An 8,675-nucleotide genomic window follows, 5' to 3' on the forward strand; every position below is an offset into this window, starting at 1 on the left:
ATATGTTGCAAACACTTAAAGGACAGAGGAACAACACAGGCCTCCGGATGTGCAAGTTAGGACGCTGACATAGATGGATGTCACAGCAGAGATGTGCTGGAGTCGGGAGAGCGGCCATAAACTGGTGATAGATGTGGGTGCCACAAGGAAGGGAATGTGTTTTCAATGTACATCATCCTTCTGTTTGATAGATGGAGATGGCTTCTGCTGAGGTGCATTTAGCCACACACGATGCTTTGATGTTTCCATTCTCGTTTTCATTGCAAACTCAGGAAGTGAGCGCGCTCACATTTACATATCTCTACAATAACACTGTTATTACCCATTGAAGGTTGAGGCCTGTCACGTTTGATTGTCACTGGGCCTTTCTGCTGGTTCTACTGTGACGTTCTACTCTGCTTTCATAGATTTTAGAAATAACGTATGTGCTGTGACTCTACTTAACAATGATGCAGTGGAAAAGTTGGAAATCCTTCAATAAATACTGAGTTTGTCACCTTCTAATAAGCCAAGTCAAGTCTGCTTTTGCGTGGTTGAAGGAATTGTTCAACATTTTTGGAAATATATATTATTTGCTCCTCTCTCATATCCCTGTTTCTAGTCTTTATGCTAAGCTAAGCTAGCCGGCTGCTGGTTGTGGCTTCATATTTACTACACAGACATGAAAGTGGTTTCATCTAACTCCTGGCAACAAAGCAAATAAGCTTATTTCCCCAAATGTCAAACTATTTCTTTAATAATTAGCCAAGTAAAAGGACTGAGGCTGTGCAGCACTTCTGCAGGCGGAACATGATCAAACTGTTTGTGGGAGTTTTTTCTCAGAAACTTAAAAAGCAAGTTAAATCAACAGCGTTTGAGAGGAATAAACACTCACTTAAAGACTTCAGCAAACCAGCAGATTTGTAAAGCATCAGCAAACAGTTTGTCAGTCACTAATAAAGCATCAGTTAAGATAAGATAAGATAAGATAAGATAAGATAAGATAAGATAAGATAAGATAAGATAAGTCTTTATTGTCTCCCTTGGGAGAAATTCATCTTGGACAAACAAGAGACTCAAGGCGCCACAGCCACACAGCCAACCCAGATCCATGCCCCACATATACAATCAAACCACAATTGTCATACAACACACAATCCACACATTACCCCCAATCCATATTGCACACTGCTCTTGATAAATAAATTCAAACAAAATTTTTACACTATATCCTGAAATAAATATATAAAGAATAACCACAGCAGCAATGGCCTATGCCACATTATTGCACATTCCCCTCTTCTCACAGCAGTGCACTAACACACATCCACTTCATTTCCTGCTGTTAAGTAGCTTGACTGATAGTGGGATAAACGAGAATTTGTACCTGTTCAACTTACAGTTTGGTATCCTGTACCTTCTGCCTGAAGGCATCAGTTCATACTCTTTGTAGAGGATGTGGTTCGGATCTGTGGTGATTTTTTGACCTTGTTTCATAACTGTTGGTTCAAATATCTCCTGTATAGAAGATGGGGGCAGCATGCCAATTAAAGTTACATTAGAAACACCAGAAAGTTGTGCTACTTTTTAACGTTTTTCTGTTGAGAGCGTCTGGCAGCCTGAAAATAAAATTCCTCCCATCGAGGACTATATAATTTTAGGGTGTTAAGCATCAACACGGTGCCACTGTTTGCTGAGTCTGATCTCAAGAATTCGTCATGAATCTTGAGTCATTACCAGCCTGAAAGCTGTGTTGATAAATTTAACTTATTCGAACGGACAAGGTTTAACAAGTGTTGACATTTCTCTCCGAATAAATCAACAACTCTGCAAATGTGACTCAATATTCAGATCAGCTGAAGGTGTTTAATTAACTTATAAGAACTCTGGCATCATTGGGAAATTTGGCACTAATTATTTATTGCAGACTGGGCAGGTGATTGTCCAGAATAAACCAGACTTTAGCAGTGTCAGGAACAAACCGGGCTCCCTAAAAAGACCTTGATTGCAGCAAACTGCCAACAGAAAGGTTTGATGGAGACCTTGCAGGTGGAGGTGGGAACAAACTGCACTGCAAAATAAATCTGTGATGTGAACACGACATATAAAATCTGACAAGTCTAACTACACCCACTAAAGCTTCAGATCCTCTTAAAACCATGTCAGTCACTACATGCAATTACAGTCATGGATGCTCCTGCCTGCAGTGGGCTCTATCAACTCTGTACTTTGCCACCCAATAAACCTTCAAAGGGTGTACGATGAGTAACGAGCCGTCGGCTAGAGTACTTAAACACGCGTTTCCATCATCTTCTACACTGGATAAAACAACAATAGACGAATCTCTGACATGATGGAAGCCCTTTCCTTTTAAATAACACAGGAAATGACTTCTGTGTCCTTAACAGGAGGGAGGCGACTTTTATATATGACATGCCTGTACAGCCTCCACTGCACTCCCACGCAAGCTGCTCTCCAAACATTAATAGCAAGTCTGTATAACTTGAAAGGTACAAAGCAGAGACCTGAGCAAACACAAGCTCCGATGGCTGAAATGCACCCGGGAGCCTGATGGCTCTTTGGTTCCCAGGGTCCTAGAGACACACAGTTTAGCTCCAGTGTCACGCAGACATGACCGTACAGGTGATTCTGCCTGTAAGCCGTCTGTGTTGGATGATTTACGGTCTTTAGAAGTACACAATGTGCCCTGGCATCATTTCATACAGCCACACAAACAGAGATGAAAATCCTGCCGATGCTCTTCAGTGCAAAAAGTCATGCCTACAACTGCAAACATACGTACGAGTTCACTCCTTTATTTGAGTAATAGTTGTTATTTCCAAACTGCAGAGAAATGCTGTCTGCAGCTTCCTAATCCAGCCCAAACTGGGCCATGAGAGACAGCTCTCCATGTTTTGGTTGAATACCCCCAGGCAGCCGAGGAAGAGTTTGTTCAGCCTAATCTCCACTGTGTGATGTGTGACTTCTTCCCCTGCTGTCGTACTCATGTAATCTGCTGTTTGTGCCACTTTAAGTCCAGGGAGTAGCGAGGGGTTGAAGCGGGAGACTACATGATGGGAACTGTCATCTCTGTCCCATCGATGGGTGCTGCCAGTATCCTGCTAATCCCCAGAGTAATCCTGCCACCACAACAGAGAAATCAGACACACTGAGGCAGGCGGGACAGGGCTCTGCCGCCCTGCACACAGCCAGCACACACTGCAGTCAACACACGAGCTCACGCACACAGTGTTAACACAGCGTTAACAGCCACTTTACATGAAAAGTGGCTGTTAACGCTTGATTGACGGCTGGTGTTTATATGGCTCCATGCAGCAGCTGTGGATTGTTTGCATTTAGAGTGAAACTGAGTCACTTCTTGGATTAAAAAAAATGATGCAGGCATCCAGTCTGGGATGTTGCGCATGCTGTTGTTTTTTGTCATGACTTCATAAGCATTCACAGAGCAGATCGCACATGAATGCTATTTATCTAATCCATAAATGATATTTCCACACGAAAGGACAAGGAGAAATGTTCTCGCTCGAGAAATCATCCAATTTTCTGAATAAGATTTCGGTTTGTTTTTCCACCTGAATCGATGGTTATGTGGAAGCGTAGGGTCTTGAGGATCAGTGAGCCGAAACTAAATTTCTAAAGACGCAGAAATCTGAAGTCTCCTCCCTGTGCAGACTCACAGCTGTCTGAAAAAGCACAAAGCAGATGAAATGTGACTGGGTGAAAACCAGATGTTTGGTTGCTGCATAAAAGCTGCTCCTCACTCTGCAAACATTTCTCCCTTCTCCTATTTTTTGCCTAATGAGGAAGCTTTGATGTCTCTGAGAGACAAATAATTCTTCCTGGAGGCTGCTGTCTTGACAATTATCCAAGAAATATGTTAACAATGGTGGCATAAAACAATAATAAGGTCCCGACATCTAAAGATTTGTTTCCTTTTAATGCCAAAGGAAGAAGAAAAGAATAGATGGAAGGCAATTATCAAACAGTTAGTTTGTCTCCTACCAAGATCATTTGTTACACACAGAACCTCCATGTTTTAATAATTGTCTCATTCATTTGCAGTTTAGTTATTCTAAGGAGAGCAAATGGAATCAGCGATGCAGTACTCAGGCCATAATTAAGCACAGATACATCAGAGAAGTCTCCTTACTCTTATCATCATGTCATTGTGTACAGGTACTCTGGACCCCAGACGATGAATCATAATGACGGTCATGCTCTGACTTTTTCTCTGGCACCATCATGACGTTGACCTTTGCGGTTTTGTGTAAAATTCATCGACAATTATATCATCACGTGTCCTCCTGAAGATGAACTGGAGTCACTGAAACGTAATGTGATGTCTGTAATCTGTCCGATGCTTTGGTTTGTCATCAGATACCTGAAAACATTCCCATCAGCCTCAGCTGGAGACCTACTTTGTGTTTATCAGCAAATGCTAACTGCCCACATGTGTGCTGGCATCGAGCACGGTAGCACGCTAACATTAGCATCAGCATCGTAGCCTCTGGCACGGCTGTAGACTCTAGTTTTACAGAGATGCCTGAAAACGCGTTTCTCACTCCGGGGTTGTAAAATCTCTAAGAATAACACCCACACACACTGTATTCCCTCTTTTGTTGAGGTTAAGTGGTAAAATGGATAACAGAGGACTGGGTTGTGTTTTTTATGGCAGCATCACTGGCTCCATGACAGCTATAGTGGATTAAATCCCCACTACAATACAGTTAGGGTGACAGCTCTAGAGGTCAGACAAGGAGAATAGACAGACTCTTATTACAGTTGCTGGCAAGCTGAGAGGTCTTGACCCAAATTTAATACGTTTGCCAAAAGGACATGTACATACTCTGTATGAGGAAGTTGTTGGCTGCGCACCTTAACAGCGAGAGCGAACCAAGAATAGATGATAAAGTGATGTCTAGCCTTGTCTGTAATCGGACAAGTGAACTAAAGGGCAGAGATGACAGGTTATTTAAGTGCAAGGACAGTTAAGTACAATGCAGGCAGGCAGCACAGATATTAATCCACTTTCAGAGTGGCCCATAAACGCTACCCAAAGGACCTATGAGGCTGATGAGGTTGATGGAGGGGTCAGCCTGAGTGAATTGTAACACCCCATTGGTTGAACATTAAGGTCATGAGGTAGACCTTGGTACAATCAGATTGTCAAGGATGAGAGGTGCCGGGGGCAACGTTCAATAAAACATGAGAGCAATCTTCTCACCAGGAGTAAAAGTGCTCTGCGGTTCAACTCCAGGCAGCCCAAACAGATTTCCCCTGTGAGCCAGAAGCACTGCAGCTGCTCATTCACCACGGCCGGCAATCCGAGCCGCCATCAAATCGACAGCCGTTGCCAGAAATAGTGCTGAAAATTGGTCAAACTATCATACAGTATCTGACCTCTGACAAAGCTTATCTTGCACAAGAAAACGTATGGAGCTGAGATGATAGTGTCTGTCTGCTCCGGCTCCTCTTTCTGCCTCATTAGTTGCTGATATTGGATAGGTTATCTCAGCTTACAGCACATTTTAAGGTTGTAGCCGACTTACCTTATCCTGAAAATGCTGCAGTGGAAAGGTTACATTTTTGTGAGAATATCACACCCAAAAGTGCTTTTGAATACGATGATTAAATATGCGCCTGCTGCTTCCCCTATATGTCTCCTGTGTAGCAATGAAGGTGTGTCAATGATGGCTACATCCTGAGTTTGTTCCACTGCCTGCTACAGGGCATGAAATGAGCAGACAGATGATAAGCTTCTCCCTCACGCTCTGGGGAACACAGTCAGCCATGATGGATTGAATCATGACGTGCAGGAATCTCAGAGGCAGTAAGTATGTACACACCGACGCCGCCACAGTGTGGACATTGTCTCCGTGTTCAGACGTGGCCTCCGGATTCTTGGATGCAGAAGTACTAAGTGTACGTCTTTCAGTGCCAAGTAAATTCCTGCACATGAGCAGAAACAGCAGCCTAAGTGCTAAAGCGGTAAGTAGCACAGACTGTAAACATCAAACTTCCAAGCCTTCCCCTTCAGCATTCTTAAAGACTCTCTGTGAGACCAGAGGGGCTCTACATCTTAAGCCCAATTTCCCTTTCACTGATAGAGTGCCAAGTTCCAGGAATTACCTGGCGAACTGCGATCAGGTCCAGAGGATTAACAGGAATATTCTCTTCCAGAAGTCAGACTTTTTTCACATCCAGAGGGTGGTTTAGGAAAAGGCCAATAAGTTGATGTCAGAGCTCAACTTTAATTTATGTATATTTCTTTTCGTGCAAGCCCACAACAGCGCGACATGCAGGCTGAGCAGTTAGTCAGCCATGTTATTAGATTTTTTTCCTCTCTTACTGGAGAAGCTGGTGAGCACATGAGGAGTTTTAGGGCAGGCAACATGTCAATCTAACAGCAGGTGAATGGACAGATATGACACCGCACGTAATCACGTTATGTCAAACAAATGATCGAGTGAAATGTGTGAACGTCTAAATATTCAATCAGGAGGGGCTGCAGCTGTGCAGTCGTGCTGCCATCTAGTGCTGCGAGGCTGCAGCCGCTCGCTGCTGCAGGACGTCAGACGGATTCAGCTCTGGACTGCATTCATTTTCCTTTCATTTATTTTCCTGTGAAGTGTGTGTGTGTGTGTGTGTGTGTGTGTGTGTGTGTGTGTGTGTGTGTGTGTGTGTCTCACTGGGGACACTTTCATTCAGTGCACTTACATGTCTGCAGTTAAGGTGATCCCAGAGGGAATCAAAGCGTCGCCCTGGCAGTGTAATTGCTGCGCTCCATCCATTAAACTTCACAGTGTGTGTCTGTGCTCCTGGTTTTCTGATTGGCTCTAATTTGACTCTGATGGTTTGCACTTCAACCACATTGCAACGGAAAAATAAATGCAAAAAATTAGATATTAATCTCTGTTATGTTTCTTCCCAATACATAAAAATTACCTTTAACAAAATCCATTTTGGTACTTTAAGCTGGAGAAATAGACCCTGTGTTAACTGTGATCCACAGCTTTTTTTTATTGCTTTTTTAATGCAATTTTTCTGTGCTTTGAGTAGCACTAATGCAAACTGCTTCACCTCCTTTGCATGGCAAACTGGAGAAAGAAAGACCATCAGACACAAAAAAGAAAAAACAGGATTTTCTCTATTTTGAAGAAATACACTAACAATAATGATAATAAACGTTATTTATATGGCTTGATTCATGCATAAACACACTCATGTTAGTTTCAAAAGCTCCAACATTAGCCCTAATGTGTCCACAGTTCAGCAGTGTGTATTCTTAAGTGCTTCACATCCTCAGAACAGAACCACAGACACTCTGTGGGTCGTTGGCAGTTCTGGTGCAGCAGAGTGAGTCCTTTCCTGGACCTGCGGCAGAACATTCTTTGTCACGTCAGGTGATACAGATGTCACCTGGAGTTTTGTTATTTGCTCTGCTGTCCTCCACAGGCTGCTGTTGTGCCATGGCTCTACCCTGTGATTGACTGTGCATGCAGCTGGATGAGCCACAGCGGGGCAGAGCCACTTATCACTCCAGGAGCAATGGATGACCCGGGAACAGAGATGCAGCCTGGACCGCACACTGTGTCATCTGTTAGCCGGCCGCAGAGGTGAACCGGAGGATGAGAGGAGATGAGCAGAGCTGAGATTTAGAGCCAGCCCTCCTCAAATTATCTCCTCTCCCACCATTGCTCATGCTTTGAAACTTCCTGGAGCCGAGAGCCGCCTGAGCAGACTTTACAACCGGGGAATAAAGGGACAGCTGAAGGATGAGGGGATGCATGCGACGCCATCAGGCACACACTGTTGTGGTTGTATTTCTAATGAGAGTTAGACTCCAAATCACTGGATTCATCAGGTGCAGTGAGTGTCAGGGAGTTTGTCTCGTCAGCACTGATGCAAGGACGTATCAACAGCTCTGCACCAGTGCCAGCTAGACAAGTCTCAGCACGTTTCTTCTCATTCAAGGACAGGAGGCTTCAGTTTGATTATAAAACATCCACCTCACATTCAGGCTTAACCTCCTCTGTGCATTGACTGCAGAGCCACAAGATGATGCACGGGGGCTAAAGAATGAAATATGCAATGACAATAACTCATTTATCCTGTCATACAGTAAAAAACAAGCCTGTTCTTCAGCTGCGAGCCTGTGCAGTGCAGTCAGCTGTTCAGTGTGCTGTGTGTGAGGTAGCCAGCCTCACAGACAGACATGTTTCCAGAGCAGGAGAGCAGAGGGAGGGGTGGCATTCAGTGGAGCTGACAGGTACCTACCTCTCATCCAATGTGATTTATTTCCACGCAGAGCTTGAACGTGGCCGGTGCGCCGGCAGGTCAATTTGGTTTGGGCAGAAGAAGAGTTGTCTGATTGATAGAGTGGGGGCCGGCCATGTTCTCTACGCTCGGCTCCCCCTCCATCAGGGCCCCTGCTATGGCTGATTAATCCTCCGCACACAGAGCAGGGCTCTGGCAGGGATTTTGTGTGTGTGTGTGTTTGGATAAGCCTCCATCTTTGACCTAAGACTGCCTCCTTCTGGAAGCAAGCTGTCGTCTGGCTCGTTTTGGCATCAGTGCATCTTGTTAGTTTGGACGTTTTTGAATGTTTCCATAATAAAACGCCAGGAAAATGATCTGGAGCGCTCCTTACATGCTACGCTAACACGAATCTGCAG

Source organism: Chaetodon trifascialis, chromosome 6 (assembly GCF_039877785.1).
Source record: "Chaetodon trifascialis isolate fChaTrf1 chromosome 6, fChaTrf1.hap1, whole genome shotgun sequence".
NCBI classification, from domain to species: Eukaryota; Metazoa; Chordata; class Actinopteri; order Chaetodontiformes; family Chaetodontidae; genus Chaetodon; species Chaetodon trifascialis.